General features: G+C 44.6%; 1 protein-coding gene across 1 annotated transcript in view; it reads left to right on the top strand.

The window, feature by feature from the left end:
- The window catches only part of LOC145404595 (kinase D-interacting substrate of 220 kDa B-like), a 623,448-nt gene that overhangs the window by 136,206 nt on the left and 477,242 nt on the right, over nt 1–10,000 (top strand). The window lies entirely within an intron of this gene.

The following is a 10,000-nucleotide window of genomic DNA, read 5'->3' as shown; positions in this document are numbered from 1 at the left end:
TACCTTTTCTGCATCCTCTCCGCGAGCAACACCTTTATGCTCTTACTTTCTCTACCGCAGGTCGGAGGTGTCCGTGTGTTGCGTGTGTGTCCAGTGACCTTACCTGCCTTTGTGTTCCTGGGCTTGAATCTGTTTAACTATCTACACACTGGCCCCAGCCTTCTTGCCAATCTCTAAGTTGTGTTACATTTATTACCCTACACTTTCCACCGTAACTTGGCCTGAAATTGCCATCTGTTTATCTTGAATGCTCAGTGTGTAACACGTGTTTGGCACACGAACACAGCTGTAGTTACGAAGAGCTGTGGAAAAAATTGTAGAACTGTAGTATTCTTATCCTGCCACTGAGCTACGTGAAATAAGCTGAAGTAGGACGAAAATCTGGGTCACGTTAAAGTGAGCGGGGTATAGCAACACATAACTTTCACACTGGTACGAGGCGGGAAAGAAAAATAAGTTTATATTCAGTAAGCTGCTTTGATTTTCACGCCAGAGTACCCTAGTGTCCTTCTGTTTGACGCTACGGCGTATTGTTTTACAGTAAGACGTGTATAAAGTTATGAATGGATTAAGTTGGTGTTCATACGTGGATATATTATAGAGATTAAATCCTAATCGAGTATTCATTACGTTTATCCGATCAGTTTTCGTAGCCCTTGGAAAAAATATATATGCAGGCTATTTGGCAATCGTACTGCTGTAAGGTCCTATATTCCGTGACCCACCTTGACGTAGCTGTGGTGATGTTGGTACGCAGCTGATTATTCGGGGATCAGGCGGTACAAGAGACGGGAGAGTGTAGAGATAATGTTGAAACTAAATACTCACCCCTAACATTACTGCCCCAGTGTTTCCGAATCTCTCTCCTTTCTCAGATATATCCAATGGAGATTTTAACACCTTCATTGCTGTGACGTCTTTTATGGTTTTTTTCTTTCCTTTTTTTTTGTATATTAATCTTGCTATCTGCCCACGAAAATTTAGTCCCTAGAGGAGAATTTCCAGGCTAGAGGAGTTAACCATAGCTTTCCTTTATCTGTTCAGTACGAGAGGTGACTTATGAGCAAAATCGTATGCAGGTAGCAGGAATTAACCGAAGTAACACCTGATCGTAGTACAGGAGTCAGTAGCCCCCATTACGCCTGTCTTTACTAATGTCCTCCTTACGTCCTCTCTCTTTCTGTCCTAGTTCTTCCCCTGTTATCTCTTCTGCTCCCTTTATCCTGTTTATGTTCTGTATTTTTCTTGGTTTCCTCATTTACTGTTTGCCTCTGTTTTCCTGTTTTTTCTTATTCCTTCTCTGTTTCTCGGTCGCTTTTTCCTTTCTTGTGTTTTCTGTTTTGCCACTATTTTCTCTGTTTTTCTCAGACTTTATCTTATCACCTCTTCTGTTATTCAGCATCAATTTTCCCACTTCTATGTTTTTTCTTTTTTTTTTCGTTTATTTTTCTGTTAGGACTCCATATTATAATTACAAATCATAATAGATAGATAGATAAATAGATAGATAGAGAGACAGATAGAAGCAGGAAGTCGGATGATGAGAAGGTACTGTGTCTGCAAGAATCGAGCAATGCTAAACATGCTTACACACTCTTAACTCAAGGAATGCTTTATAGACACACGACAGCGCCTAGTGACCATACACACACATACACACATACTCACGCACAGGCTTCTAGAACTTTCCAACCACAGTGGACACACGTGACACAACCCCTGCTACACCAGAATTTAGGAAAGAGAGCTCAGATGGAGGCTAGCCATAGAACAGGTAGGTCGTAGGGAGAATGGCTTAGCAATATGGAGAGAGAGAGAGAGAGCGAGACAGGGAGACAGGGACTCTACTCATACTCACTCGTGAGTGAGAGACTGTTAATATTTCCAAGACAAATAAAAATAGTCCCATACTATTCTTTATCTCTCCTGTCATTGAATGACAAATGGGAAAGAAGATTATCTACTTACAAAGCTACTCAAGTATAACAACCGCTCGTCCACAAGTCTAATATATATAACTTCTCTACAAGTAACTACAAAGTCTTTTTATGACATTTCTGTATCAGCTTAATCTCTCCACTGCTTTCTTTACGTTCTTAATTTTATTTTATTTTTCTCCGTCTTTGTCCCCCCCTCTCTCTCACACACTCTCTCTCTCTCTCTCTCTCTCTCTCCTCTCCTTTATTCCTCTCTCCCACAATCGCTCATATTGTCGAATACATATTTTCTTTCTTTTCCTTCTTTAAGCTTCGTGTTCTCTCTCCCTCCACCCTCCCTCTCACGTACCATACCACCCACAAAACCCCCAAGTACCTGCTGTACCATCCACGGTCGAGTTGCACCCCAGGCCTACATGAATGGCAGTGGGTTTTTCCTGTGTGGGGTCGCTTGTTTTATGGTGCCATTGTGGGGGTTTGTCTTTTTGTGCACCCCTGTGGCTGAGGGGGGGTGGGGGGCTGCCTTTTATGGGGGTGTTAGAGAGGGAGAGAGAGAGAGAGAGAGAGAATTAAGTCATTGCTCACCATGGGGATTGAGTTATTTGTGTGTGTGTGTGTGTGTGTGTGTGTGTGTGTGTGTGTTTGCATGTGGTGTAAAATAGTGTGCGTTGTATTTGTTTGTATGTGTGTATGAACCTGTGTATGTATATATATATGTACGTACAGTATGTACCGTATGTTTTATCTGTGTGCGTGTGTGTGCTCAGTGGGAGGGAATGGTGAAAATGAGGGTGCATTATGGAAAGAAGGGCGATAAAGGTTAAGGGCAGGGGAAGGGAAGGGAAAGACGAATAGATGAGGGTAGTTAGGGGAAGAATTTAAGAAGTCAAGGCAAGGGTGAGAGAAAAATGAAAAAGACAAGATGAAAGGAAGGATAGAAGGGAGAAGAGAAAGGAGATGTTTGTAAAGTAAGACGGCATATGAGTGGCTATATATATATATATATATATATATATATATATATATATAATTATTTATATATATATATATATATATATATATATATATATATATAATTATTTATTTATTTATTTATATATTTAGAGAGAGAACTGAATGGAACTAATACATTTTTTCTCTTTCCAGGTATGTGCGCTTGTGTCTGTCCCTCCATGTAAGTACAGTATTGAGTCATGTGCAACCAGACACGTGCACCTTCTCCACGTGTACGTTAGTTGTGATGCAAATTTAATATGTATATATCTGGAGGTATTTTAGGGATTTTGATTGATAATGCCAGTTTTTTTTTTTTTTTTTACTGTATCTAATTCTGGGCATAGACTAGACAGCTCGTTCCCTAAGGCCCAAGAGTTCTCCCGACGATCTTTATCAGGTGACATCACATGCCTTCACGTGCCTACACTTGGGGTCAGTTTTGCTGTTTACTGTAGGGATGAGTTATTTGAGAGAGAGAGAGAGAGAGAGAGAGAGAGAGAGAGAAATGATGATGAAATAGAGATAGGGATGAAAACGGTGGAGAAGGATGGAATAGGGTGAAGGAGAACAGGAGAGAGTAAGGAAGTGATGAAATATAGAGGGAGAAAAGGGAGAAGGAGTAAGTATGAGAGAGAGAAAGGTTTGCTCTTTCCTTCGCCGCTTTTGTCCAATCTCTCGGCCCTGTAAATCAACCCCTTCAGTACGAGAACATCTTTATTTTATTTCTTGCTATCACCAGACGATTTTCCTCAGCCTGGGAGAGAGCCCCTTGATAGTGAAGGGGTTGATGGAGGTTGTATCTAACCCCTTCAGTTCGAAAAGCATCTCGTGAGCTTAATAAAATCGTCTGAAATTAGCAAGGATGTAATTTGGGTACAAGAGAAGTCATCGTAGTGAAAGGGTTAATTTTTTTTTTTTCTGCTCTCCCTCTCACCCCCCTCCAACCTGTCACCTTCGTTGTACATTAAAGTTTATGGGCGGATGTGACTCTCTCTCTCTCTCTCTCTCTCTCTCTCTCTCTCTCTCAGTGAGCCATAGGTAAAAACAAAGCGAAAAAAAAGATAACAAAATAGGTTGCAAAAAAAAAAAAAAATCAATTCTTACAAGTGGGTAACATGGGTAAGAGGTAAGACACAGAAAACGTTTCTTTATGCACCAAACGTTTCCCCCTATACACAGATCCCAGCCTCCGAAACGTTTGTAGAGTAAAAAAAATAATAATAATAACCCCTTGAGTCCGGCGATGTGTTCTAATTAGCCATGAGTGACTTTTAGAACCTTAATTAACTCCTTCATTGTCAGAGGTCCGTCCTAGCTTTGAGGTTGTCTCCTAACTTGAGTAAAATCGTTTGGGGTACAAAGAATAAGTTAAGTTACGGTAAGATGGTTTCGAACGGAAGGGGTTGAGCTCTGGCCTGTGTTTTCCTTCTCACCCATTTCATCCACGAGAGAGAGAGAGAGAGAGAGAGAGAGAGAGAGAGAGAGAGAGAGAGGAGGCAGGAGCAGTGAGTGAGGAGTGTAAAGGTTAGGAATGAGTGAAACATGGATCTAAGATTAGTAAATATCTGGTTGGGAAGAGCATTACGACAGTTTGAGGGACTGAGAGAGAGAAGGAAGGTGATACGTAGGGAAGGAAAGAGTGGAGGAGGGGCGGGAGTATTGAGGAGCGAGCGAGAAAAGTAACTGAACGGGTTAGAGGGGTGGAAATTTAAGATGGAAAAAGTTATGGCATTAAAGAAATGAAGAGTACAGGTGAAGAGAGAGGTGAGGGAGGCAGGAGTGGTGAGGGATGAGTAAAATAAAGATGAAGGCAGAAAAAAACAAAGGTAACTGAAGGAAGAACTAAGAGAGATCTACGACAGTGTGGCAGAATGAGAAGTATGAAAAATGCAGAGGAGCCGAAAGGTGAGGTGGGCCGAGGTGGTAGGACTGACAAGGTAAACTGCGGTTAAGGTGAAAGGGGGCGAGGTAGGGGCGTTGAGGCGAGGGCGTGGCGAAGGGGCAAGTGGTGGTAGGGAGGTGGAGGGTAGGCAGAAGGGGGGTAGGAGGTAGGGCAGAAAGAGTTGGGCAGGGAGGAAGACGGGTAGGGGGAAAGGGGGAAGAGCGGGGACAAGGAGCATGGTGGAGGGGAGAGGAAGGTTGGAGGGGTTAGGGAGAAAGAGGTGTGGGGCAGTGGGGGTAGAGAGGAATGGGAGGGCAGAAAAAGGTAAGGATGAGTGGGGGGCATGATGAAATAGGGAGGAAGGGGTAAAGGGAGGAAGGGGGGAGCGTCAGGAAGGGGGAGATCCATTAGCGCTGGGAAAGAGTGAAGGGAGGAGAAAGAAAAAACTATACCAACAAGAGCCAAGTGAAATTATATGTGAAGGGAGGAAGATGGAAGAAAAAATTAGGCGAAGGTATGAATTATATAGATTAATTAAACCCCTTCACTACGAGAGGATTCCTTTAAGCTGATTTTCTTTGACGTTTGCAACAATATAAAAAATACTTGTAATTAAGAGAATATCGGTAATTTTTTCTAACCTCTTCACTCTGTGATTTTCCCTCAGGTGAGTATAATCGTCTGTTGGAAAAATAAAGAAATCATTATACCGAAAGGGTTAACCGGTGATCTTTTACTGGGAATATCAGAGAAACAGAGAATGAAGTGAAGCGGAGACTAGCACAGAAGGAAATGACTCTGAACGAGGCTAAGAGCGAGAGGGAAGTGTGGGATCGTAGGCAAGGTGATGGGAGAGGCTGAAACTGTATCCTGAAGTGGACGGTAATGTGAACCCGATTTGCTATTAACAGTATTTGAGGTGTGAGAGCGAGAAGTTGAGGGAACAGAATGAGGCGTGAGGGTATGTGGTAGCGTGGATGGAATGGTGTGTGTGTGTGTGTGTGTGTGTGTCGGGGGGTGAGTGGTTTAAATGAGGTGCATGTGTCTGTGAATTTTGTCTGTGCCTGGTGAGGAGTGTGGTTGGAGATACTGTCATTCCCTTCCGAGGTGGCCCATTGTCCGACATACTAAATCCAGCCTTGTCAGTGATTTAGGACTTGTTGACGTAAGGCGATTAGTGGATTTATTGCTGGGTCGTTTGCAGAAGAAAGATTGGCTGTTTTTTTTCATTTTTTGCGAATTTTCCCCTTTTCCTGTACTCAAATGGGTTTCTGATTCTTGCATACTCGTTTATGGAGGAATGGTAGTTTATTTACACAGTTGTATTGATTTTTGTTGTTTAGTTTATTTAAAGTTGGTTTTGTGGATGTATCATTAACCTGCACAAGAGGGACGCCTACACGTGGTGGCACTGACATAACGGGGTGACTTAACCGCCTGGTTGCACAGACGTCCCTCTCCTGTTTTCCTATCCCTCCAAAAGGCGGATGATGGACTGCCGGGGGAATTTAAGCCAGCAGTCCACAGGGTTCACGGCGGGTTCACAGCAACCAAACAGCGGGAGAGAGGGGCTGTGTTGATGCGCAGTTGTTGCAAATTTACGTTTTCAAGTGACAGCGGTTTGGGAATGAACTGCAAGGCTAGATCGTTTGCAGAAGAGTGATTGGTTGTGTGAGTCAGCGATTTTTTACGATTTGCTGACTTAAGGCGGTTCGTAGATTCATTGCTTAAGACAGATTGGTTGCATTAAGAGCTTTTCGAGGCTCGGAAACTGGTAGCGTCACTCGTGGTTAATGTTTAGAGCGTTTGCTAAGTCCCTTGCCATTACAGAGAGGGGATGTGATGTGATGGGGTGGTTGGGAATTATAAAATATTGGTGCACTGCCCCCTTAAACGCACACGCACGCACGCACGCACACACACACACACACACACACACACACACACACACACACACACACACACACACACACACACACACACACACACACACACACACACACACACACACACACACACACACACCTGTTGCTTTCGTCGTGGGAAACTGACTGGACAGGAGTGAGGGGGGGCGAGGCAGTAGGGGAGAGGAGGAGGAGGGGAAGAAGAAGGAATCAGAGTGAGGGGAGGGAGGGAGGGATGAGGGAGGAGCGGGGCGGATCGGGCAGTGGAGAAGGAAGGTCAGGTGTGGTGGTGCAGGTGGTGGTTACATTCACCACCACCACCACACTGATTCGCCTCTTGCAATGGAACCTCCTTTGTGGCTGTTTCTCCCTCCATCCCATAATGCTTTCTTTGGCACTCTCTCTCCTTGCCTTACCTTCCCTCCTCTCTTCCAGCCATCCATCCTTCTTGTGCCTTAAAGGACAATTGTAGAAAGGAAAGCCAGCAGCAACAGACGCAATGGTCCTTTCGAGGCTGTTTGTTACGGATAAGACTATGACTATGATAGTTACTTCTAATAGTTCAAGAAGGGGATCGTAAAGGAAGGAGGTTCCCTTTGCTCTCCCTTCCTCGCTGTGTCTCCATCTTTCTCCCTCTTTCTTCTCCTTCTCATGTCTCTATCTCTCAGTCTCTCCTTCCCTCCTTGTCCCCATCTCTCTGTCCCTCCCTACTTTCCTCCCTATGTCTTCATCTCTCTCACACTTCCTCATTTCCTCCCCGTGTCACCTTCTCTCTCACTCCCTTCCTATGTCTCCATGTCCATAGCTTCGTTCCAGCGCCTTCCCTCGCCAAAGGTGTGCCACGTGCGTCAGATTCCAGTCGGTCTTGCCTCCCGTATCGTAGTGTCACCTTGCCTGGCTCTCACGTGATCTCGACTTCCTCCCTCACTCCCTCCTCCCTCCTTAGCTCCTCCTGCCCCGCCTCCCTCCCGCACTGCCTCCCTCCCTCACATGCGTGCCGCGAGCGTGAGGTGCCGGGTGTGTGAGGTCTAGCGGGCGGACCTGGGCATGATATTTATAAACTCTCCTAAGCTGAAGCCCTCTATAAGATTCCTGTATATACGTTTGTTTATACTCTCCTAAGCTTAATTCGTGTATAAAACTGATTGTGTATACGCTTTTCTTCACTCTCACAGCTGCCAAACACGGATCGGAGTGAATATTAAAGTGAAATCGTACGAGAAGGAAAATTATTGCAGATAATTCTTAAACTGCCATGAAATTAATGAAGAGCCTCGATAAATACCCTCTGTGAGACTCGTGCCGTGTTCCCTTTATGTCCCCGTGCCTGTGGATGCTGCTGTTCTTGTCATCATGGCCCCTCACTCGTGCCTGAATGCGCGTGAAATTTATCGCGGGGAGAGAACGTGAAGGCGATACCATACAGGATTTAAACATGTTACCTCTATTTTGATGCTGGTAACCTTGGTGCTGTTTACTTAAAGTGGTGCCTTGTTAATCAGGTAAAGAAGTGGTGGTGGTGAAGAAGTGCTAACTAAAGTATGGTGCTACTCTTAAGGTGTCACTTAGCAAGGAAAGCACAAAAGTAATCGTGACAACAGCAGTGGTAAGGCTGTAATACAAATAGTGCCATAACGGTGGATTAAAGGTGCCAGTGAGTGTCGCAGAGGTGCCATTGAGTGTCGCTACTGGTAGTTTGAGGTGTTTGTGTGTAAGTAAATCAAAATGTCTGGATCCGAAGCGACTCCTAGGGTGAGGCGGACTGGTGCCTCCCCCAACACCCTCAGTCCCACCCTGCTGCACGCCCCGGCCGTCGAGATCTTCCACATCCAAACCGAAGATGAAGGGAAATCGCCGAAGGAGAAGAGGAAATCCTTTACCCCGAGCCCCAACGCCAGCACCCCGCCCTCGCCCATGCCCTCACCACGCCCCAGCCCCAGACTCATCGCCGCCCACATGAAGAGGAAGATATCAGAGGCTATGCAGCTCAAGCCAGACCACCTCCTTTATCTGGTGGGTATAATACTGACGCCGACACAACGGATCCATACGCAGACGCCATAATAAACACACCTTCTCCCTCTTCATTCAAGTCAAACCTCCTCTGTCTTGTAGGTTCTGACGCCATCACAGCTGATCCTAACGCACGCACCTTAATAAATACATCTTTCCATAGCTTCCCTCACCTGTCATAGTGTATTGAAGTATGGTAAAAAAAATATGATAATTCCTTGCTGTTTGGATCACGGTTCATTCAGGTCTGGACGCCCTGGGTTGAACGCGCATAGTACAACAGTTGACACATTTCTGGCACGCGCAAGCCGACCAGTACGATACATACAGACACACACAGGCATAAATCACTCCCCTTTTTTTTCACCTTAGACCCGTATTCTGGTCGGTTAAGGAAACTCCATAACACAATTCTCGTAAGCGATTCATTTTGCTTATTACACCTTACTGTCCTGTTCGTTGTTAGATAAATCCCATACGCTGCATAAAGTGACGTAAAACAGGATATTAACTCACCATATCCCAAATAAACAAATGGACATGTTTAGGGGAGCAGAGAACGATGTGAATAGACTGGGTGAAGGATTATATGAAGGATGAATGAGTAGTGACAGGATACAGTAACAGAGGGTGGTGAGATGCGTTTGCGGCCACTCTTGATGCAACGCCTTCGTAAAGTGGGTGGTGCACAGAAAGAAATTACCATCTTTCAAGTTCCGTCTGAAGAAAATTAACAGCAGGCGATGGACGATGAAAACCCTATCTCAGCTTGTGTGTGTTGCAGAGGCTTCGATTTTTCCGCTTTGTATTCGTCAGACTTTGGGGAGATACTTGTGTCTCTCTCAGTACGTTGTGTAGGATATGACAAAAGTTCTGAGTGTTTGTTAAGTCGTAGAACATCTTGCAAAAGTGCCTGAAACATTCTTTAACTAATAATGGTTAGACTGGAGTGTTTCATAAGCATTCCGTCTGTTTCTATAGGGAGAGAAGGAGAGAAAGCACAAAAGTGTGTGTGTGTGTGTGTGTGTGAGAGAGAGAGAGAGAGAGAGAGAGAGTTCAAATCCAACCTACCCTACCGCACCCTACCCTACCCTACCCTAGCGTCTGTGTTCAAAAGAGAATATAGATAGATAGATAGATAGATAAAGACAGATCGATAGATAGGTAGATATATAAGTAGATAGAGTTTAAAAGCAATAGATAAACAGAGATAGATAAGAGCGACACAGGTAAAGCGGTGTCAAATGTGGTGTGCGAGCCATTGCAGT

The sequence above is a fragment of the Coenobita brevimanus genome, chromosome 64, assembly GCF_032717465.1.
Source record: "Coenobita brevimanus isolate Jiangsu-jjx chromosome 64, ASM3271746v2, whole genome shotgun sequence".
NCBI classification, from domain to species: domain Eukaryota; kingdom Metazoa; phylum Arthropoda; class Malacostraca; order Decapoda; family Coenobitidae; genus Coenobita; species Coenobita brevimanus.
The sequence above is the reverse complement of the archived record's forward strand: the minus strand, read 5'-3'. Positions and strand labels throughout refer to the sequence as shown.